At 35.7% G+C, this 25,060-nt stretch overlaps 1 long non-coding RNA gene across 1 annotated transcript in view; it reads left to right on the top strand.

Moving 5' to 3' along the window:
- The first annotated feature begins 11,286 nt into the window (after window positions 1–11,286).
- The window catches only part of LOC149790312 (uncharacterized), a 61,121-nt gene continuing 47,347 nt past the window's right edge, over window positions 11,287–25,060 (top strand). Inside the window, exons 1-2 of the long non-coding RNA XR_016424043.1 lie at window positions 11,287–11,335; window positions 21,781–21,822. This is a non-coding gene — a long non-coding RNA (uncharacterized LOC149790312). The remainder of the gene's footprint in view (window positions 11,336–21,780; window positions 21,823–25,060) is intronic.

Below are 25,060 nucleotides of genomic sequence, written 5' to 3'. Positions count from 1 at the left end.
ATTACTTACCCGGTTGATTTACATGAATATACAACGTAAAGGGCAAATCAAACACAATTACTGTAATTTCCAAACACAAGAATACTTACACTTCTGCATGTTATCAAATAGGCTTTCATTAACTTCCCAATTTGTCTGGATAATTTAAGACTTCGTGTAATAAATTTCGAGCAAAAAAGTAAAGACATTTTTTTCCTGCTGGAACACCTCATCGGACAGCTTTCCTGTGGAAAGATCATACTTTATCAATAAAAGACACAATAAACAGTCAAACGACGAAAGAATGAAAAGAAAGTTTATCAGGTATCAGACAGTGAACTGTTTCATGAAAGCAAACTGTTATATAATAAGGTATGTAAGATTAGAGTCCTTGGGATTTAGATGGCACCCATCATATCTAAAGAAATTTGTATTGGCAAAAGCGGCTTTTGCAAACTTGAGAGATTTTAAGTCCCGTTGCATATAATTTTCACATTAAACAGCTCCGATGATTTCTATCCTCACAAACCAGCAAATACATGTATCTCATACCATGGGATGCATTTTGGTGATCTGACCAAAACTATTTTTTTTCATTACCTGCCTAATAAGTATAGTTCCTCCAGACAAAAATTAAATTGTTGTACATTGATTTATTGTACAGCCTTTACTTTTACTCCTGTTTCAAAGGAAAACGTTTTGCTCACATTATTCAATTATCAGATTATCAAATGGCGAGTTTCATATTTGAGTATAAGCATGCTCACGTATCATCCTCGCGCCGACTTCTTAGAGCATCCGCCTTGGATGCGGGAGGTCGCGGGTTCAATCCCCGACCAAGTATCACCAAAGAATTATAAAAATGGTACTAACAGATGCCTCGCTAAGCGCTCAGCATGCAGAGGTCAGTGTTAGGACTGGCCCGCCTGATGTTACTATAATGTGACTGGGTGGGGACATCATGGTACGTGTCTGCGGCATGATGCCCCGGCGCTAGGCATCACTATAAACTGCCAAACTGCAGACAAAGTAGCGATATGACTGAAAAAGTGTTGAAAGCTACATTAAAAATCCAAATCACACACACACACACACACACACACACACACACACACACACACAAATACACACACAAATCGCGCCGACTTCAATTGCGAACGTAAAATGCAAGTTTATGCAATTAAACGGCCAATATATAAAAACGTATGTAATAATAATACATTTTCGAGTTCCCTATTTGATCCTAATGGAACATTATAAGCGGGCACTTGCATTGTTAATCATTTGATTTAAACGCTTTACGCAGACGACTACTGGTCTTATTTATACCTCAAAGATGCAACGCAAGCGCAAATATTAGCTTGTTTGATAATTTATTTAACAAAACGTAGGTTCCTTTGAAGTCTAAAATACAGAATAGGGCCACGAAGATAACATACAATGAACATAAAAGATTTATCTGAATAGCACCTAAAATAGACTGCTATTTTTATCGTTTTGAGACTATTTCGTGTAATTACAGGGCGTGCCTCTCCTTCCACAGTGTAGCGGCAAATTAGCAAAAGTATTGAGCCAGAGTTTATTTTATATACATTTTTCCATGAACAAAACGAACGTGTTTCAAAATGACCACGTGACGAATCAAAATGACCAAGTGACAAATCAAGGCACTCTGTAATCGTCAATAAGAATAATAACCAATGACGAGGTCACCCATTGTAAGTAAGATTAGTAACACATACTAAACTAGTAAACTGATCAACCAAATTAAGAACGCTCACGATATGATGGCGGGGAATGGGCTGAACTTCTTTACCTCTCACTTAGAAATGGTTTATTGACCCTTACGTTTTGTCGGAAATCAAGCATATATGAACTACTGCAGTTAGTCACACTGCAGGTTTGACAACTCTAAAATACCTAAATATATGTATCATGCATTCCAGGTGAGAGGATTTATGTGCACACAGGTTTTCATCGCCATTATTCATTCATTTATGCAACAGTGCATTGTATATGAATTATGTATTATACTGACTTTGTGGGGTTTTTTTTTTTGTTTTTTTGTTGTTTTGTTTTTTTGTTGTTTTTTTTATTTATTTTTTATCGCACACGTTGAATCAAGACAATTTGGTTCTCTTCTTCTCTAAAACGTTGTTAATTGGTACTTATAGAACCGTGCAAAATAGGGTGTATGGGGTGGGGGCCGGAAAGGTGGGATGGGGTACAGAAGGTAAAGAGGAGGTGTTTAATTAAATATTTAAGGCTTCCATTTTGAACAATATTAAACAATAAAAGTACGTTTTGGACTATTATCTACATCGGATACAATTTTCACTAAAACTTCATAGTCTCTAATTAATTGAATGTTCAACATGTAATATAAGTGTTTATGAAATATGTAATAATTACTGACATTAGACTGTTGATTTTACATGGGGGAAAAAATGTTCGAATCATACTCTGAAGTGTCCTTGGCGTATTGCTAAAAGATTTGGAATTACAATTATATTAGGCGGTTCTTGAAACAACAGTGATGCTTTCAATAATTGGCAGTAATTATGTAATTCTCTATAGCAGTTGTTCCGCCATTGACAGACTTCTGATACAGAAAGTGTAAATTGATAAAGGAATTCTCAATCACTTGTTTTTGTTATTTTTTTTAAGACTTATGTTCACACGTATGCAAAAGATTATAATTAATGGATTGTTTCAGTTTTTTCATCCTGGCATCATATAGGTACGTTTGATATGTGTCGCACTGAAATTTCAACAATTCCCTTCTCTTAGCTCATAATCCAAAATAACATACATACATACATGCATGCATACATACATACATACATACATACATATATACATACATACATAGATGCATCCATCCATACATACATACATACATACATACATACATACACACACACACATGCATGCATGCATGCATACATACATACATACACACACACATACATACATACATACATACATACATACATACATACATACATACATACATACATACATAAATACATACATACATACTCCGTTCATAGACTTAATTCAAGCATAATACTTCATATTGTCCCTCCAATTCTAATGGAAGCAATATATAATTGTTCCACCTACATAAATCAATATCATTAGAAGTACATTAATAAATTGTTTGGTTCAGATATTTATGTTTGTTCATATACGTAGCTATGGTTTGCAGATATTTCAAACGTTTTCAACCAGGAGTCGGATAAATTGGTTGAATGCTGTCGGTCCATCCATGTTGCGTTTTACCTTTTAGTACACATTTGTGAACTTTCTTGTGTGATCTTTTTTCCTGGAAATATGTGTGTGCTCATACAGAATTCTAGAATAAAGACATTTCGTAAAACTTTTATTTGGATTTCCAACACCTAAACACGTAAAATAAGATGTCTTAGACCCCAAATCAGGCGCCCATTCACTGTTAATTAATACGACATTGGACAGAATGTACATAATGGGAGACAGGAAATACATTTCAGGTATTAACAATAGATTTTCAGATCAAAGCTAGCAAAATATAATATGATTGTGATTAACATATCAGGACTTAAACATACTTAATTAATTAATTAATTAGTCCAGGTAAATGAGCAAACGGGCTTGAGCCATCGAGATTTCTGTTGCATATTTGCAGTTATCGTGGAACTGCAACACACAAGTTTGGTCTTCATTGTCCGCATCTGCTGCCAAAAATTATAATTAATTAAAATGCTGCAGCAAAAGTAAATACAAAGCCGTCAAGATGTAGGTTTCTCATCTACACACACTTCGTTTCTTCTTAGCCTACTTGAAATGTATATAGGCCTACATGGTAGCATTTGTTTGTTCCATGATAAATATTATTAGTCAGTTCAGCTAGAGTGATAGGCGCCATAGTTCAAACTAATTATATGACCTTCTCTGCCCCTTGTAGAGCATTAGACTCCTTACATAAACACATTTCCTCCATGAATTCAACGCATTGTATGAAAAGTAAACATCTCCTCTCTCACTAAGGCAAGCTGTTTATATTATAGCGGCCCCATCTTGGCATTAGTTTACTACCATGAACATTTGCAACAGGTTTTTATGGAGGTGCCATAAATTGTTTACATCTCTGCAAGCAAAGAAAATTCACATCAACGTAAATTATAACTTGATTTCAGGTATTGGTTAATGTCTGAAATGGAAATATTCTATACAGAATCCATATTGTGATGCTTTGGTACAACTTAATTATTTATTTCAGAATTTGATCCTGAAAGACGAGGTTCGATCCTCTGTTCAGTCATTCTTTATGGCCGCAGTTCGAAAATCAGTTAACCTTGTGATTTTTTCATCTAGTCTGCTAAATAAAGCTATGTTTTTTGTTTTTCTTACACGAACAAGCTATTTCGCAGGCAATCATAATATCGAGATAGAGAAATATATCGGTACTCGTTTTCCTGGCATTCAGGCGAAATAGCCTGCTTCACGATGCTTCTGAACCAAATCATAGGAACACGTTGATCAGATCTCGAGGAGATATAGGGTATATACGTTATTTTGAGTGGATATAAGGAGATATTTCACATGTGAAGTGGAAACATTGCATTGTTATTTGCCACTTGCGACAATACACCGTTTCTACTTCACTAGTGAGATAATTGCTTACCTATTCTCAAAAACATATATTTTATTTTTATGATATATTTAAAGCCAAAAACCTTCCATCTGCATCGATTTGCTTCCCCTTACCGTGCTAACTGCCTCATTAACATCGATAAAGCTCGGAGAGTTTAAAACACTTTTAGAACATGGACTTTTTACAAATTGTATTGTACATACAATGCTTCAAATTGTGTTTTGCGTGAAATTAATGACTATTTTCCTACGAAAATGAGAGATTTTTACTTTCGTTCACACATTTCGTGCGCGGATCGATGCAGTGGGCATTACTGGAGTCGGGGTACAGTACAAGCATGACAGAACGGTCCAACCGATTCCACAGCGTAAATTTAAAAACAAGAGTATAATGTATGTGACGTTATTAGGAGTATGCATTTAGTTACTGTTACATCAAACTCCTAACGGAGTGTCATACAATTATAAAATTTAATTTGTGTATCTTACTTGAGAAATAATAGTCACATAGTCACATTTATCTAAAGCAATTCTTATTAACCTATTTTGTGACTTGTAAATAGGAATGCAGAAGGAATCAAGTTAAGCAACATGAAGAGCTTTAAGCTTATACTTAAGCTTAAGCATTATACTTATTGTTACACTGCTCAAGTTACATACTAAACACATACGTACACATTGTTGTTGTTATTGTCGTTGTTGATAGCTTTAACGCCATTTTCCAGCACACGATAGGCTATGCATGGCGGCCAGTATTAATGGTGGAGGAAGAACACGGGAAAACACCGGAAAGAACCACCGACCCACGAGAAGCTACTGGCAAGCTTTCTCACATACCCACATTAGCCGAATTCTAGACTCGAACCCACGCAGAGGTGAGATGGCAGTGATCCGTAACGGAGAGCGCTTTAGACCACTCGGCCACTCGGGGCCCCCCGTATACCAGTATATATATATATATATATATATATATATATATATATATATATATATATATATATGTGTGTGTGTGTGTGTGTGTGTGTGTGTGTGTGTGTGCGTGTGTGTGTGTGTGTGTTTCTGCCTTTCCTTCTTGCAGTGATAGAGACGTGTTAATTTAGCTCTGTTGTATATTCTGATGTTATGACGATCCTTTATATGTGTTGCGAATTTATGTCATTGTTCACACTAATTGGTTTGTATATTAAAAACTTCAGTACATTACGGAAGTTAAAATATTTCCTGGATCATCACATAGTGCAAGCAGTTGAAAATGTGGAGCTTTTGTAACATTCACACTCTCACTCCATTCACGTGGTATATTATGTACAGTACAAATAGTCCACTGCCACAGTTTTAGGTCAGCTAAGGTCAACTCACACTGTATAGTCAGGCATTTCAGTTTATAAAATGCCTGCTCAGTTGTGATCACTAAAACACTGCGCAAATGTTGTTTTTTTTCAAATGAGGACATTGAATAATTTGACAAACGACTTTCCTTAAAAAGTTGACATAGAATCAATTAAGCAAATATTAGCTCATTGTTTCCGCATTAAATTTGACTCCGTCGTTAATTTGTAAATTTTAATTGGATTCCGTCATGACTACTAACCATACCATCCCAATCCATCGTTACTTCTGTTTCATTTCCTTTGTTTGAATTTTGGGGTTTGTAATACGCGAGTCTTCAAACGTAAACATGCACACGAGAACACATCAACTTTATTTATGGTCTTAGTCATGTTAGACACCTTTCATTATTCGTACCGTAATCATATTTAGACACCTTTCATTATTCGTAACTTTATCATATTTAGACACCTTTCATTATTCGTACCTTAATCATATTTAGACACCTTTCATTATTCGTACCTTGATCATATTTATACACGTCTCATTATTCATGCCTTAGTCATATTTAGATATGTTTCATTATTTATTCCATTAATCCTATTTAGACACGTTTTATTATTCATGCCTCAACCATACTTAAACACATTTCATTATTCGTGCCTTAATCATATTTAGCCACGTTTCATTATTCGTGGCTTAGTTATATTTAGACCCTTTTCATTATTTATGCCCTTAATCATGTGTAAACACGTTTCATTATTCGTGCCTTAAATATATTTAGACACGTTTCATAATTTATGTCCTTAATCATATTTACAACCTCTGTAATCCCGGTAAAAGATGAAGTTTCATTAAACACATGTATTTCAATAAAATCCACTCTTTTCTATAAATCGGCGGATACCTACATTGAAAATTCTGCTCAGCGAGGAAATGTTTTTGCGGGGCTTTGATGATTAGTAAACTTCAAACAGGCTCACTCTTTTATTTATCAAATCCGTTTACAAGGAAAATAAGATCAATCTGTGTATCTATATGTGTGTGCATACTATATATAATTACACTTGTCTGCAGGTGCAATTTTGTTTTCACGCTCTTTTGCGTTCTATGTAGCGGGTGATAATTACTATGAATTACTATCAATCGTCCAAAAACAACATTGCGCAAGGGCAAAATTGAGGTTTTTGTGGGAACCTCTAGTAACCGAATTATATGTAGAAAAGCCAGAAACGCTAAATGAATAGATCGATTTAGATAAAACTTTTGAATAGAAAAGCTAAGAAGAAAACTTAAATTTGTACCTTTTCCAATAAAAAACGAAATATACATGACACAGATGTTAGATCACAGAAATGAGCATTTGCTGATTAAATTAACAGTAGATATTTATAATTTCTGAAAACGAATGAAAATCTAACTAAAATGAAATCTTCTAACAGCGTCCATATTGGGATAACGAAGTTCAGATCTTTATCATATTGAAGATGGTGAACCATCAATAATGATAAGTCGGGTCTGCATTAAACGTGTAAACCAGGAATATAAGGAACGCAATGGCAAAAATATCAATCTTCCAAGTGCATTTGTCATGATGTTTTATATAACTGTCATAAAAATATAATTATCAGTAGCTCTGTCTCTATACTAGCAAATGTGAGACTACAGAATTATTTTATTACTTAGAGTTATGAGGCGCATCGACAGACAGAAGGATTGTAAGTGGGATTAGTACTCTGTTACAACATATACTAGAGTATCCACCAAATAGATCAAATATTCCCTGCCAATAAAAATAGTCATGTACATAAATACCCTAATAGTACTAAGTGCAAGGTTTCTTATGTGAGAACGTAACACGAGCGCCCTATTTAAACGAAAATAAAACACAAATGAAAGGAAGAACCGCAATAGATAAAGGAAGGAAAAGGTCAGAATAATGCATCGAACTAATAGAAAAAAAGAATTAAGTTGGTTTCTGCGCTCTAGCGTATATTACTCATTACACAAAAATATAGACACGTAACGAAGGAGAAAGCCTTAAAGTAACCTGCGCAATTGACATAACTCGATGCACGTTTGAAGAAGCATATTTTGAGAGAAATAAAAAAAAAATTATAGAATGAATGTGTCAAACTATACTTGTTAAGGAAAGTGTTACTTATACGAGTAATGAAATTACAGTGACATAAAACATTCAATGTGCAATTAGAGGGTATAGTCTATATTTCTAATTTTACAAACCTTTTGACAAATAAATTTCTTAAATAAATTAATTGCATATCAATAATAAAATGAATACAACATAAAATTTGAACATCGATTACATACTGCATGAACAATGTAGCAAAGCAAAACAGTACTGATAACTTGTAGGTTTTACTGTGTCACTGTCAATCTACAATAGCGTATATTCTGAGATTTGGCACGTTAAAGGAAGTATTGTGTCAGCTAACACATTCTAATTGTGCACAGGGTGTTCTTGGTAAAAATGATTTTGTCATGCATGAACACGCAGAATACGGGTACGCTACGGAACAGAATGCATCCTAGATAACTGCTTAAAATAAAACAGATGAAGGTGGAACATGCAGAAATATTCCTACACTGAGCCTTGTGAACTTTTTGATGCCGAAGTTTGTAACGTTTTTCCTGATTTTGACTTAGATGCAGTGTTCGATATCAATTCTACAGATCCCTTTCTCCGTTTGTCAAGCAATGTTATTGCTATTGCTGATATCAATCGGAACACTTTCTTTGTACATACGAAGCATAGACAAATGAACACGCCTTGCAAAGTGTTCAGAGAAATGAACACGTACCACAATGCCGGAATCTGCGCCATATTAGAAATGAATGCAAACACCCATGTCAATCCCATGATAAGTGATAGCTTAATGTAAATTAAAAATTTACACTTGCTGTTTTTCTTCTGTACCATTGCCGACTGTTTCCTAGCACGGTAAATATGAACGACTGTTGCTGAAAAGGCAACGATGTCAAACAATTTAAATATCAAAAGTGGCCCCATGAAAAATAGAATCATGGCTTCTCTGTTTCTGATCCAGCACACACCTGCACCGTAGTATGGCTGCCAATGTTGGAAACGAGGGTCAATGTTAGCAAAATTTACAGATACGGCCGCTATCACAATTAAAAGTGGAAGGGTCCAAGCATAAGCAGAGTAGAAGCAAAATCGTTTTGAAGATTTTACGTCGTTGTTAGTTACCGAAAATTGTCTGGAAAATGTCCACCAAAGGTCAAAGTCCATGATATTCATCCAGCAGAACGAGGCAAGAAATAAATAGTGCATGGCTATGGCGACAGCGATGCATAATTCACTCACCATTTCAAATGCTGCCGACATAAGAAAGAGTAAGTTCGCTATAAAAAGCGCGGCTATTAGGCTCATTAGCATCTTTCCAGGAATATTTCTTAATTGATGGAAGCAGGAATAAATTACAAAGTTAACCAGCAAGGAGGATAAAGATAAAATTCCACCAGCCAACGTGATAGTTACCTCTTCATAAGAAAACATGGGCATGTATCCAGTTCCTTGTTTAGATATATCAGCACATACAAAGGTTTGGTTTCCATCAATACGGTACTCTGTTTCCTTATAAATATGTCCGGTAGACAGAATCCTAATGTTCTTCCCCGAGAGAAATTCAAATGTCCCAGATTTCAATGGGACATAGAGGCATGTTTGATTTCCGAAAGGGAAAGTTGTATTGGACTTGATTTCAGGCCAATAATGTACTAAAATGCACTTTCCTGATTTGAAAACAAATGGTTCAAAGCAAAATACATTGCTGCATTTATTTTCAAACGGATCATATATTTCGTCCACAGAACATCTCGATCCATAGTCTACTAGAACACCGTCTTTCTCACCGACTCTGATATTTAAATCGACAAGAAGACGATAGCTGTAGAACTTTCTTAAACCCTTACCTGGCTTGGTAGTAGAAAACGTACGTTTTCTTGGTTTGCATTGTAAAGTACTTTTCTCAGCACCATTACACAAAGCGCAGTGGATGTTTTTGTAAGCATGCATTCCTTCATAAACTAAGGCATACCCTCCATTAGTACACATAGATACCACCGACGTATTGGCAACATTGTCGGCTGCACGACATGAGTCTATGATGTCATTTTGATGACAAGCTCGGTACGTAACGTTTGGGCCGGGTGGAAGAAATCGAAAAGCGCAGTCTTCTCTATTTCTTATACTAATATTGTCTGGATGAAAGTCTTCCTCGCACATCACTTCTGATTTCCAGAATAGATAATCCGTAACAGAATTGCACAAAGCACAATGCGTATTTCTGAAGTGTACACCTGTATAAATATCGGTCACAGAAATTCGTTCCATAAAACTGTATAGTATGGGAGATTCGCACATTTTCCGAACCTGCAAGTCATCCCAGTCCGATGGACATTTGTTCACAATAAGAAACGGAGAACCATACTTTATTTCCGGAATCTCTAGGCAAGAGAAAACATATTTTGGTGGCAAAGGCTGGGATGCAAAAGAGTCGGATTGATGTCGGTTGTCCCAGCAGCAATCTTCAAAATGGCGGCAAATTTCGTCACAAAAGCAGTTTCGGGGTAAAAATGAAACTTCTTTGCACGAATAGGACGAATTACACATTGAGGAACCAACTGCGTAGTCAGAAGTAGTCCTTGCAGTGGTAGAAATATCAAGCAATTTACTTGAAAACGTATATTTATTTCTGCTCCTAGATCCATAAAATGTGTCCGGAACGCAAGTTATTCGGCATATAAAAAGTTGCTCGATAAGCATGATATGCGTAAAAACTATTTGAACAGAGGAGCCTGTCATCGTACTTAGATGTTTTACACGTATTAAAAAAGATCAAAACCTGTCGAGCTCCGATGATACCGAAGTTTCCACGAGTATATAGTTTTTAGAACTATTTGATAAATGTCGCATTTAAGTACTCGATATTTCGCCATCAATCAGCTTCGTATTGATAGAAAAGTCTGTTATTTTCAGTAAAAGTACAATCTACTATTAGTGGTATGGATGTTGTATTCTACGTAAGTTACCAAAGAAATCTTGCACATATTTGTGTAAAGTGCTGAACTAATCCAGTTTCTTCCGGAAAAACATGAGTAGGCAGAAGGAAAATATATTGAAGACAGATTGTTTAAAACAGTTTGCTCTGCTTTAACTGTGGTGCAGGTTGTGCAACAGACTATGTTTTCTGGGAGTGAGAGAGAGTGGGATGTAAAGAGATAAATTTGCGCTTTTATATGAAGTCATCGATCGGAAAGAAAGTAGAAAAACAGAGTATACAACAAGTAATATTATATATTGCAGGTCACAGACGAAAAATGGAGAGGAAAGAGGAGACATAGAAAGGTATATGGCGGTTTATATATATATATATATATATATATATATATATATATATATATATATATATATATATATATATATATATATATGAATACATAACCGATTACGATTTGGCGCATTCTATTTGCAATTTGATATCTTATTTGTATGCGTGTAATCTTATATCATTTCAATTTTAGACTCTCCCTGCCTCCTCTCTCTCTCTCTCTCTCTCTCTCTCAAATGCTTCTCGCGATGAAGGATCTTCGACGATTAAGCATTAATTTGGACGTAAAGGTTTTAGAACATTGAACATTATCGATACATCAGATGATTTTGCTCATTTGATTCAATGACTGGTTTCTTTTCAAGGACACATGTTGTTTGTTTCTATTTTATTTTTATTACACGAACAAACTATTTCGCAGGCAATCATAATGTCGAGATGGAGAAAGATATCGGTACTCGTTTTCCTGGCATTCAGGCGAAATAGCCTGCTGTGGCAGTGGACTATTTGTACTGCTTGAGCATTGATAGAGACGTGTTCATTTAGCTCTGTTGTATATCCTGGTGTTATGACAATCCTTTATATATGTCTTGCGAATTTACGTCATTGTTCACACTAATTGGTTTGTATATTAAAAATTTCAGTACATTACGGAAGTTAAAATATTTCCCGGATCATCACGTAGTGCAAGCAGTAAAAATAGTCCACTGCCAATGTTTTAAGTCAACTAAGGTCATCTCAAACTCAATACTCAGGCATTTTAGTTTAATGAAATGCCTGCTCAGTTGTGATCACTAAAACAACACGCAAATGTTCTTTCAAATGAGGACATTGAATAACTTCATGAACGTCTTTCCTTAAAAAGTAGATATAGAATCAAGTAAGCAAATGTTAGCTCATTGTTTCCGCATTAAATGTGACTCCGTCGTTAATTTATAAATTTTATTTGGAGTCCTTCATGACTACTACCCATACCATCCCCATACATCGTTACTTCTGTTTCATTTCCTTTGTTTGAATGTTGGAGTCTGTATTACACGAGTAAACATGCAGACGAGAATACATCAACTTTATTTATGCTCTTAATCATATTTATACACCTTTCATTATTCGTACCGTAATCATATTTAGACACCTTTCATTATTCGTGCCTTAATCATATTTAGACACCTTTCATTATTCGTAACTTTATCATATTTAGACACCTTTCATTATTCGTACCTTAATCATATTTAGACATGTTGCATATTTATTCCATTAATCCTATTTAGACACGTTTTATTATTCATGCCTTAACCATATTTAGACATATTTCATTATTCGTGCCTTAATCATATTTAGAAACGTTTCGTTATATATGCCCTTAATCATATGTAAACACGTTCCTTGTTCGTGCCTTAAATATACTTAGACACGTTTCCTGATTTATGCCCTGAATCATATTTACAACCTCTGTAATCCTGGTAAAAGATAATGTTTCATCAAACACATGTTTTTCAATAAAATCCACTCTTTTCTATAAATCGCCGGATACCTACATTGAAAATTCTGCTCAGCGAGGAAATGTTTTTGCGGGGCTTTGATGATTAGTAAACCTCAAACAGGCTCACTCTTTTATTTATCACATCCGTTTACAAGGAAAATAAGATCAATCTGTGTATCTGTATGTGTGTGCATGCTATATATAATTACACTTGTCTGCAGGTGCAATTTTGTTTTCACGCTCTTTCGTGTTCTATGTAGCGGGTGATAATTACTATCAATTACTATCAATCGTCCAAAACAACACTGCGCTAGGGCAAAAGTGATGTTTTTGTGGGAACTTCTAGTAACCGAGTTATATTTAGAAAACTAGATGTATGCCAGAAACACTAAATGAATAGATCGATTTTAAAATATTCGATAACCTAATTCAAATCCCTGTTAATTCGTCAACCTTTGTGTCAACTATCCAAGAGATATATCTGCGTATTGCATTATTCAATGTCCAGTCAGTAGGATCACCGGACAAGTGCACAGAAATAGTTATCTTTATCAACGACCAGAATATTGACGTCTTTTTCCTGACAGAAACATGGCTAAAAACATCAGGCGATGAGCCCAAGTGTGCGGATCTAACACCCACCGTTTACTCCATCAAGTTGTTAACCCGTAATTCTCGCCGAGATGGAATTATTGTATTTACAAAGAACTCCATGATGAAACGTCTTAACCACACACCAACATTCAATTTCGACCACACATCGTTTGAACTAGTCCAAACCACACTCACATTGGAGCAAAGGTCAGTACATTATTTCTGCATATACCGCCCTCCTCCTAGTATAATAAACAAGCTGTCTGAATCTCTCTTTTTGGAGCAGTTTCCGAATCTCCTGGAGTATGGAAATTCGATAGGTGGCAACCTGATTATTCTTGGAGATTTCGTCTTTCACTTTGACTGTCCCGGAAACCCAAACACATACAAACTCATATATTCCATTAATCTTTTCAACCTCAAACAGTCAGTTAACCAACCCACCCATAAACATGGTCACGTTTTAGACTGAATTCTTCATAGACCTGATGATAACATTCTACGGTCCTCCCTGGTATCCCATGAACTTGCATCAGATCACCTCTGCATTATATGCCATCTTGACGTATCAGTCCCTAACCCCACACCTTCATCTGCTACTAACAGAAACCTCCGTATGATAAATAGAACCAAACTAATACACGAATTCCAAACTAACCCAACTATTTGCTTACCTCCTACAGCAGAACAAATCGATACCTGCCTGCGTTCATTGCTCGACAAACATGCCCCAGCTACCAAGTGCAGAGTATCAATTCAAAAGTGTTCTCCATGGTATAGCAGTGTTAGGGATCAGCTTGGCACTGCTAAAAGAGACCGCCGTAAAGCTGAGAGGCCTTGGTTTTCCACCAGACTCACTATTCATACGCAAATCTATGAAGCCACTAAGAAGAATATCACAGATATAGTCCATGCAGCAAAATCAGCACACTACATTACTAAGATCATGGAACGTTCCAGCTGCAAAGAGCTCTTCGAGATTACTAACAATCTAATGTCAAGGAACAAATCTACACCACTTCCAAATAACTTCTCTCCAGTCGAACTTCCGGACATGTTTGCAAATTTATTCTGTGACAAAGTACAAACCATTAGAGATAAGCTTTACACCACAGCATTTGAACCTGTCTCTGTCGATTTCTTCCTAATGAAGAGTACAGTAAAGTCATGTGAACTTGATCCAATTCCAACATCACTGCTGCTTGAGTGCTTATATCCAGTATTGCTTTAACTAACTGATGTCATCCGGGGAATTCCCATCATGTTTCAAAACTGCCATTGTAAAACCTCTGCTGAAGAGACCAACACTAGACCATAACGATTTAAAGAACTATCGCCCAGATTCTAATCTCCCATTCATATAAAAAATCTTAGAAAAGGTTGTTATATCTCAGCTTGTATCTCATCTGCATTCAAACAGCCTTTTTAGCAATGTACAATCTGCATATCGCCCTTGCCACAGTACTGAAACTACTCTTCTAAAAGTATTTAATGACATTCTCTCTGCGTTGGATAGCGGAAATATTACAGTCCTCACCCTCCTTGATTTGTCTGCAGCATTTGACACAATAGACCATGATATATTACTTCACCGTCTCCAACATGTATTTGGCATTAATGATACATCCTTACTGTGGTTCAAGTCCTACTTGGTCAACAGGACATTAATTGTATCTGCAAATGGAATACACTCCAGCCCAGTTGATCTATGTTGTGGTGTTCCACAGGGGTCTGTTCTTGGACCTGTTCTCTTCATTCTGTACACTCATTCGCTCTAGAGTGTCATAGATCATCATCCAGTGACTCGTCAATTGTACGCTGATGACATCCAAATCTAATATACAGATCTAGCCACCCAGCTGAAGTTGATGCTACCATCCAAGGTGTAGAGAGGTGCATTTATGATGTGAAATCAAGGATGACATGTAACAAGCTGCAGATGGATTATGATAGAACTAAGACCATTCTGATTACAGCACAAAGACTTTCTCATTCACATCATTTACCTCAAACAATAAATATCAGCAACACCAACATTAAATTCGCACAATCAGAACGAAACCTATGTGTTACTCTGGAGAGTACTCTCACATTGCACCAACATATCATGAACATATGCAAGGCTGCATATCTTGAGCTGAGACGCATCAGCTCCATTCGCAAATATCTTTCAGTTGATGCCACTAAAACACTTGTGTGTTCATGAGTACTTTCAAGACTGGACTATTGTAACTCAATTCTGTCTGGTTCATCTCAATATCTGCTCCAGAAACTTGAAAAAGTTCAAAACACAGCTGCTCGGATCATACTTAGAGTACCACGATCAGAGCACACCTCCCCGCTGCTCTGTACCCTACACTGGCTATCCATTCAATCCACAATCAAATACAAAATGTGTTCTCTGTGCTACGTTTCACTGTCGGACTCTAGTCCAACATACCTATCCGACCTCACCCATGTGCACACATCAGCAAGATACTTACGCTCCTCTTCTGACAATCGTATACTAATTATTCCCACTATGAAAACAAAGTAATATGGACAGCGTTCTTTTGCATACCAGGGCCCAGCAACGTGGAATGAATTGCCCACTGAACGTAGACACAAAGACACAGTGATCCCATTCAAGAGTGCTCTCAAAACTCACTTATTTCGACTGCAAGAACAAACGTAAAGACTTAATAATGTTTCCTTCCTACCTTAAATATTATCAGCATGGTGTTTTATGTTTTCTAATTTCATGCTGTTTATTTTTGTAATCATATCATTATATGTTTCTTTTTACCTATAGGTGTTGTCTAATGTTGTAAAGCGCTTAGAGCTTCTAAAGATTATACGCTATACAAAGTCCTCATTATTATTATTATTTAGATAAAACCTTAGAATAGAAAAGCTAAGAAGAAAACTTAAATATTTACCGTTTCCAATAAAAAACGAAATATACATGACACAGATGTTAGATCACAAAAATGAGCTGATTAAATTAACAGTATATATTTATAATTTCTGAAAACGAATGATAATCTGACTCAAATGAAATCTTCTAACAGCGTCCATATTGGGATAACGAATTTCAGATCTTTATCATATTGAAGATGGTGAACCATCAATAATTTTGTTGTTGTTGAGTTTAATTATAATGACGTGCGCATAATTGTGCATGTGCCACTTTTTTCTGACTGCACCGCAGCCTGTTAGTTGTCGACAGTTGGTCGGTACTGTTTGTAGCAGAATTTCATCCCGTGCTAAAATGATTGGACCGTAAAATATAACTATCAGTATTTGAAAATTTGAAAATAGCATTTGGGAAAGTAGCATGTTATTTGGTTCAACTTATAAAAATGTCAAATTTCAAACGTTGAGCTTCAACTGGGGTGAGACGCTGACTTTTGATACAAAACGAATAAAGTGTTCAAACTGTCTGTAGAATAGAACTGACTTGATAAAAGAGTTCTATATTTGAACTAGACTGCTAACAACGTTCTAGAATAGGTGTGTCGTGCTCAATACGTTCTAGAACAGGTGTGTCTTTCTCAGAACGTTCTAGAACTAGAGTGCTAACAACGTTCTAGAATAGGTGTGTCGTGCTCAATACGTTCTACAACAGGTGTGTATTTCTCAGAACGTTCTAGAATAAGAGTGCCGTGCTCAGAAAGCTAAAGATAAGCAGTGTCGTGCTCAAAATGTTCTAGAATAAGAGTCTCGTGCTCAAAACGTTCTAGAATAGGAGTGTTGTGCTCAAAAAGTGGAATATCAGGACAGTGTTGAGTACGGAAATGAGGTGCCAAGATGTTTATAGAATCGGAATTACGTAGTCAGAATATTTCTAGGACAGGAGTGTTCTGCTCCCAATATTTTTTGGATAGACATTTCGTGCTCACAATGCTTTTAGAATAGGAGGATCGTGCTCAAAATGTTTCTTCAAACGGGAGCATCGTGTTAATTGTCGTTTTCGGAATCTTTCCAGAATAGGAAGATCGTGCTACATTTGATTTTAGGACTGGAGTGTCGACCTCAAAACATTTATATGATATGGGCCAGGCCATTCATACTCAATCTTGAAAGTTGACATGTTAGACACTTTATAACTTTAATTACAATCAACCTAGAATTTCAAAACATTCCGGATGTTTGCTAATTTTGGTCTGCAACTGACATCCCTAATTTTTCTATGACAAACATGCTATCTGATTTGTTGTGGCTTTTTGGCTTAAGTATGAATTTCTGACTCGAAACATTTCCAGAAAAGATGACAGAGCAAGGAATCTTATTCAGACATGATTTCTGCGTTAGAGATAGCGAAGACATATGTGAAACCGTCTTAATATAAGCAACGTTACACTCTTACATTCCTACAAAAACGTGCTGGAAAAAAGTACCTCTCTGTCAAAGAGACACATTGACACACAACAATGTTCAAGAGTCTGCATCAAATGCTTTTGAACCTCCTAGAAGTATCCACACATTTCCAGATTCAGTATCCTGAGGGTCAGTTACAATATATTTAAGATCAAACATTGGGTTACTGTAACCTGAAATTAACTCAGACCCTTTCCCCAGTACGGAGTACGATATATACGTGCTGGCAACAGTAATTTTTCCTGAGTACTGAAAATTATATAATGGGGTCCGGGAGAGAAACGGGGTGAGGGGAGGGGGTTCGGGTGAGAAGACGGGGTTGTTGGCTTGAATTTGGCCCCATCCCAGCATGTACGGCTGGTTAGAGCATAGAAATGACACCCTGTTTTTCTAAAAGTGTATTTGGTGTGAGTTTTATTATCCCATGAAGTTAAAAGATGTACTTTCTTCCCTTTGTCCTCGCTGACAGTGGGCCTGATTTCCACCAGTTACTTCTCATTGGGGTTGTATTATTAACCCAAAGGTTAGTTACGGCTCTGGGTTAATTTCCTTCCCTTTTTAAAGTTATCTTGATTATTTGAAGTGACTTTGCCAGACTCTTTCTGTCCGTATTGTGTTATTTGTAATACATTTTTTTATGTATGTATGTATGTATGTATAATATTTTGTATGCTAAATGACCGGACAGGTTATCTAGTCCAAGCCTATAAGTTTTCTTCCTATCTACTATACCCACAAAAATAATAACAGTCTGAGATGTATTATTGTTGTGTATGCATGTAGTGTGTCTGTTATAGGAATATATGCCATAGCATATAGGGGTAGGGGTTTTAGGTATTGTTTCTTTGATTTCAATACAAGGGTTTCCCACACATGGTCTTGGGGGTCATTCATTTGCTTTAAGATTTTTTAGTTGTGCCATAGCACAAAAATTTCATTATCAATTGGAGATAGATGAATTCCTCCATACACTGTGTGTTGGGAGAATTTTCTGTTATTTTAAGTTTAAATTGAATGTACCGTCGCACATAATTGTTGTGTTTAAAGCTGAAGTTTCTATTGTGAGGATGTAATGAGGCGCATCGACAGACAAACGGACTGTAAGTGGGATTAGTACTCTGTTACAACATATACTAAAGTACCCACCAAATAGATAAAATATTCCCTGCCAATAAAAATAGGCATGTACATAAATATCCTAATAGTACGAAGTGCTAGGTTTCTTATGTGGGAACGTAACACGAGAGCCCTATTTAAACGAAAATAAAACACAAATTAAAGGAAGAACTGCGAATAGAAAAGGAAAGAAAAGGTCAGAATAACTCATCGAACTAACAGAAGAAAAAAAAAAGAATTACGTTGGTTTCTGCGCCCTAGCGTATATTACTCATTACACAAAAATAGACACATAACGAAGGAGAAAGCTTAAAGTAACCTGCGCAATTTACATAATTCGATGCACGTTTGAAGTAGAATATTTTGGGAGAAATAACAAAATGATAGGACGAATGTGGCAAACTATACTTGTTAAGGTAATTGTTACTTATACGAATAATGAAATTACAGTGACATATTCAATATGCAATTAGAGAGTATAGTCTGTATTTCTAATTTTACTAATCGTTTGACAAATAAATTTCTTAAATAAATTAATTGCATATCAATAATAAAATGAATACAACAAGTCATGAAATTTGAACATCGATTACACACTGCATGAACAATGTAGCAAATCAAAAGAGTATTGATAACTTGTAGGTTTTACTGTGTCACTGTCAATTTACAATAGCGTATATGTCTGCGATTTGGCACGTTAAAGGAAGTATTGTGTCAGCTAACACATTCTAATTGTGCACAGGGTGTTCTTGGTAAAAATGATGTTGGCATACATGAACGCGTAAAATACGGGTGTGCTACGGAACAGAAAGCAGCCTAGATAACTGCTTTAAATCAAACAGATGAAGGTGGAACATGTAGAAATATTTCTACACTGAGTCTTGTGAACTTTTTAATGCCGAAGTTTGTAGCGTTTTTCCTGATTTTGATTTAGATGCAGTGTTCGATATCAATTCTACAGATCCCTTTCTTCGTTTGTCAAGCAATGTTATTGCTATTGCTGATATCAATCGGAACACTTTCTTTGTACATACGAAGCATAGGCAAATGAACACGCCTTGCAAAGTGTTCAGAGAAATGAACACGTACCACAATGCCGGAATTTGCGCCATATTAAAAATGAATGCAAACACCCATGTCAATCCCATAATAAGTGATAGCTTAATGTAAATTAAAAATTTACACTTGCTGTTTTTCTTCTGTACCATTGCCGACTGTTTCCTAGCACGGTAAATATGAACGACCGTTGCAGAAAAGGCAACGATGTCAAACAATTTAAATATCAAAAGTGGCCCCATGAAAAACAGAATCATGGCTTCTCTGTTTCTGATCCAGCACACACCTGCACCGTAGTATGGCTGCCAACGTTGAAAATGAGGGTCAATATCAGCAAAATTTACAGATACAGCCGCTACCACAATTAAAAGTGGAAGGGTCCAAGCATAAGCAGAGTAGAAGCAAAATCGTTTTGAAGATTTTACGTCGTTGTTAGTTACCGAAAATTGTCTGGAAAATGTCCACCAAAGGTCAAAGTCCATGATATTCATCCAACAAAACGAGGCAAGAAAAAAATAGTGCATTGCTATGGCAACAGCGATGCACAATTCACTCACAATTTCGAATACTGCCGATAGAAGAAAGAGTAAGTTCGCTACAAAAATCGCGGCTATTAGGCTCATTAGCATCTTTCCAGGAATGTTTCGTAATTGATGGAAGCAGGAATAAATTACAAAGTTAACCAGCAAGGCAGATAAAGATAAAATTCCACCAACCAATGTGATAGATACCTCTTCATAAGAAAACATGGGCATGTATCCAGTTCCTTGTTTAGATATATCAGCACATATAAAGGTTTGGTTTCCATCGATACGGTATTCTGTTTCCTTATAAATTTGTCCGGTAGACAGAATCCTAATGTTCTTACCCAAGAAAATTTCAAATGCCCCAGATTTCAATGGGACATAGAGGCATGTTTGATTTCCGAAAGGGAAAGTTGTATTGGACTTGATTTCAGGCCAATAATGTACTAAAATGCACTTTCCTGATTTGAAAACAAATGGTTCAAAGCAAAATACATTGCTGCATTTATTTTCAAACGGAGTCGGATTGATGTCGGTTGTCCCAGCAGCAATCTTCAAAATGGCGGCAAATTTCGTCACAAAAGCAGTTTCGGGGTAAAAATGAAACTTCTTTGCACGAATAGGACGAATTACACATTGAGGAATCAATTGCGTAGTCAGAAGTAGTCTTTGCAGTGGTAGAAATATCAAGCAATTTACTTGAAAACGTATATTTATTTCTGCTCCTAGATCCATAAAATGTGTCCGGAACGCAAGTTATTCGGCATATAAAAAGTTGCTCGATAAGCGTGATATGCGTAAAAACTATTTGAACAGAAGAGCCTGTCATCGTACTTAGATGTTTTACACGTATTATAAAAGATCAAAACCTGTCGAGCTCCGATGATACCGAAGTTTCCACGAGTATATAGATTTTAGAACTATTTGATAAATGTCGCATTTAAGTACTCGATATTTCGCAATCAATCAGCTTCGTATTGATAGAAAAGTCTGTTATTTTCAGTAAAAGTACAATCTACTATTAGCGGTATGGATGTTGTAATCTACGTAAGTTACCAAAGAAATCTTGCACATATTTGTGTAAGGTGCTGAACTAATCCAGTTTATTCCGGTAAAACATGAGTAGGCAGAAGGAAAATATATTGAAGACAGATGGCTTAAAACAGTTTGCTCTGCTTTAACTGTAGTGCAGGTTGTGCAACAGACTATGTTTTCTGGGAGTGAGAGAGAGTGGGATGTAAAGAGATAAATTTGCGCTTTTATATGAAGTCATCGATCGGAAAGAAAGTAGAAAAACAGAGTATACAATAAGTAATATTATATATTGCAGGTCACAGACGAAAAATGGAGAGGAAAGAGGAGACATAGAAAGGTATATGGCGGTTTTTATATATATATATATATATATATATATATATATATATATATATATATATATATATATATATATATATATATTTATATATATATGAATACATAACCGATCACGATTTGGCGCATTCTATTTGCAGTTTAATATCTTATTTGTATGCGTGTAATCTTATATCATTTCAATTTTAGACTCTCCATCCCTCCCCACTCTCTCTCTCTCTCTCTCTCTCTCTCAAATGGTATAACGGTACCAATTGCGCAAGTCCAGGTGGGCGGAGCTTAAGGTGTATGGAACATTGTATTCAGAATTAAAGAACAAAACTAGCTGTGATTGGTGCATTATGTAAGACTTGTACTTTCTGTTTGGCTTAAAAAAAAGTTGAGCCTCTTGGCAACATGTGAGTTTGTGTTAATTTCTATCTAGATCATATTTTGTATTTTTTATGATTTTTTTAAAATATGGTACACATGACTGAAAATGTGCTTGTTGTGACTAGATAACTCTTACCCCTGTCTAGTTCCAGTAGAGTTATCTCTCTTAAATGCAATGGAGTACCTGGTTATGTCATTGTCAAATTGACAATCTAGCATTGTTCTATATGACAGCGTGTGACATGCATGCCCAAGTAGGACAGAAAGTATATTTATTTCACAAAACATTAGCATTGAGGTATATGGAAAAACAATTGGTACCGTGATACCTAAAGGAAAGAATAGCCTCACAGTGTTTCCATAGAAACGCATACATGTGGGCGGCATTTATGAACTATACTAGTTTGATGTAGGAAAACAAATGTATGCTGAACACTTTTGGTCAAATTTTGAAAGTTCTTTAAGAATAAAATGTATGAAATCTTTAGAAAATAGCACAAGATGGCTTTGGATGGGGACTTTTGATAACTATAGCTATGATAGATATAGACTTGTGTTACCTGATGCCTTTATGTATGTGCTGTTACCTCCTAGATTGGAATGCATGCAACAAAATAAGTTATGTAAACATAATATAGTTGATTTTGGCCAAATATTGGCTATTGTACCTGCAAAAGATGAAAAATCATGTGTACAAAAACAACTATCTTGTTCTTGTAAGGCATGCCATAAACCAGGATAGAGAACATTCTAAGTACACTTGTAGATAGATCACTTGTACCATGTGGGATGTTCTGGCATGAGTAATTTTTAGGTAATTTATTAAGGATTTGGTATTCCTTCCCATTTTGATTTGAATTGTCCTGCTCTAATTGTCCCTTTTTTTTTTACACTCTCCTGCTTTGAAATTGTTCATGTAGTTAGTTCAATTCTCTTGCATTCCCTTTTGTTGAAGTAGCAGTGAATACCAACAAACAAGAACAGTTTCCTTAAGTCAGCATTTCCCATTGGCACTTGTATAAGCCCAATTATAATCTACTACTGACTTTCAATTAATCCTATTTCTTTCTGTCAAGCTGCTCTTGTGGAATTTCCATGTTTGGTCCAACATTACAGAATGATAACCATTTTAGTCACACAGTGCGTATTCATTCCATTCAAATCCACACTGTTCTTGAAACTTTGCATCCCATCGCAAGAATCCAAATTGGCATGAGATGATATCTGCATGGTTATGGAAGGCTGCACTCTACATGCCGGCATTGTAGAAAATATGAACTATGTGATATGAAAGAGCTGCGTCATCTTAGAAATTAAAATTACATGACTCTTGAGGTCTCCACTAAACATAGGAGTCTAAATGTTAGGTTCTCACTTTGTCAGTAATGTATTTTGAGATAATTTAATTGCAATGAAGTTAATACAGGTTGTTGATGAACTCATCTATATTACATGGATAATGTATTCAAGGTTACCACACCTTATGTATATCATTCAGTTATCTCCCTTACACCAGTCATAACATTTCAAGGAAATAAAATCTCACATTTTCAGTGACTGATTATGAAAATAAAGAGAAGATTTGTGAAGTATTATATTAGCCCTCAATCTTGATGCAAATGTAAGTAGAAGCAATTTGATAATTTCTCACAGTAAAGTTTACAAGTTAAAAAACTGATAAGGTATGTTCTGCTTGGCTCTGAGATAAGTTTCTCTCTATCTTATACCAATTATTATTAAATTCTTATGTAGAAGAAATATACTTTATATGTATCTATATTATCTAAATTATTCACCCTTTTATATTAGATGGAAATGAACACAACTTCACTTGAAATTTGGGTCCTGTAAGGGATGTTATAGCACAGTTGCCTTTGGGCTGTCCTTGGACCTGTTGGGCCCTGCCCCATATATTTGTCCAAGGTAAGGTCATCAAACTTTCACTTCTCATTTTTCGCATTGCTGATTTTGCCACCTTTAATTCCTTTATCATAAGCTACCTCTCCCTTTTAGATAAACACTTTCCTCCTGTTTTTAACTCCATTTGATGTGCTATACTTAGTGTTTATATTTGGCATTTTTCTGTATTTTATTCCCCTAATTTCACCTCCCAATCCAAACATAACCACTTAGAAGCTGCGATTTACTATATTTGGTGACTGACTGGCTTATTGAAACAATTTTATTCACATTACAAAGGAGGAAAGCTTACTATTTGTGTTACAAAGAGGATGGGTAGGTGGACCTTTGTGTGAGGACTGGTGGTTAGTGACCTCTTGTATCTGTAGATAGTGTAAAGTGGTCAAAGCTTATACTTTATAATAAGATTGGGTCATGTCCACCTGTCTCTGATGTTAAGTTCTGCACCTACCAAACAAATATAAATTCCTTTCTTTTAGGTGAATTGTACATTTTGAAGTAGGACAGGTGCATGCTATTTGGTACATTGACCTTTGACCTAGTTATTACATAATATGATATAATGTGATTTATCCCATATCACCTATGTGAAGTTCAATAATTGCTGATATGAATAAGATACAACTCATAGTTGAAAGAATTCATTTTATTTCAAAAGATGATTTTGATGGTGAAGCAAAAGTATGAAAACAATAGCTCAAACAGCTCAATGACATTTCTATACACATTCATATAAGACATAGGTTAGTACCTCATCAAATTGTTTTTCACAAGTGAGACTAAGTATATTTGTTACTTATACAGTCCTGAACTATTTCACAGATTATTGGAAAAATTAAGGTTTGCTATAGGTATAACGGTACCAATTGCGCAAGTCCAGGTGGGCGGAGCTTAAGGTGTATGGAACATTGTATTCAGAATTAAAGAACAAAACTAGCTGTGATTGG

This window comes from Sinohyriopsis cumingii, chromosome 10 (assembly GCF_028554795.1).
Source record: "Sinohyriopsis cumingii isolate HCF-2022 chromosome 10, ASM2855479v2, whole genome shotgun sequence".
In the NCBI taxonomy this organism is placed as follows: Eukaryota; Metazoa; Mollusca; class Bivalvia; order Unionida; family Unionidae; genus Sinohyriopsis; species Sinohyriopsis cumingii.
Note: the sequence above shows the minus strand (reverse complement) of the source record. Positions and strands in the feature narration are given on the sequence as shown.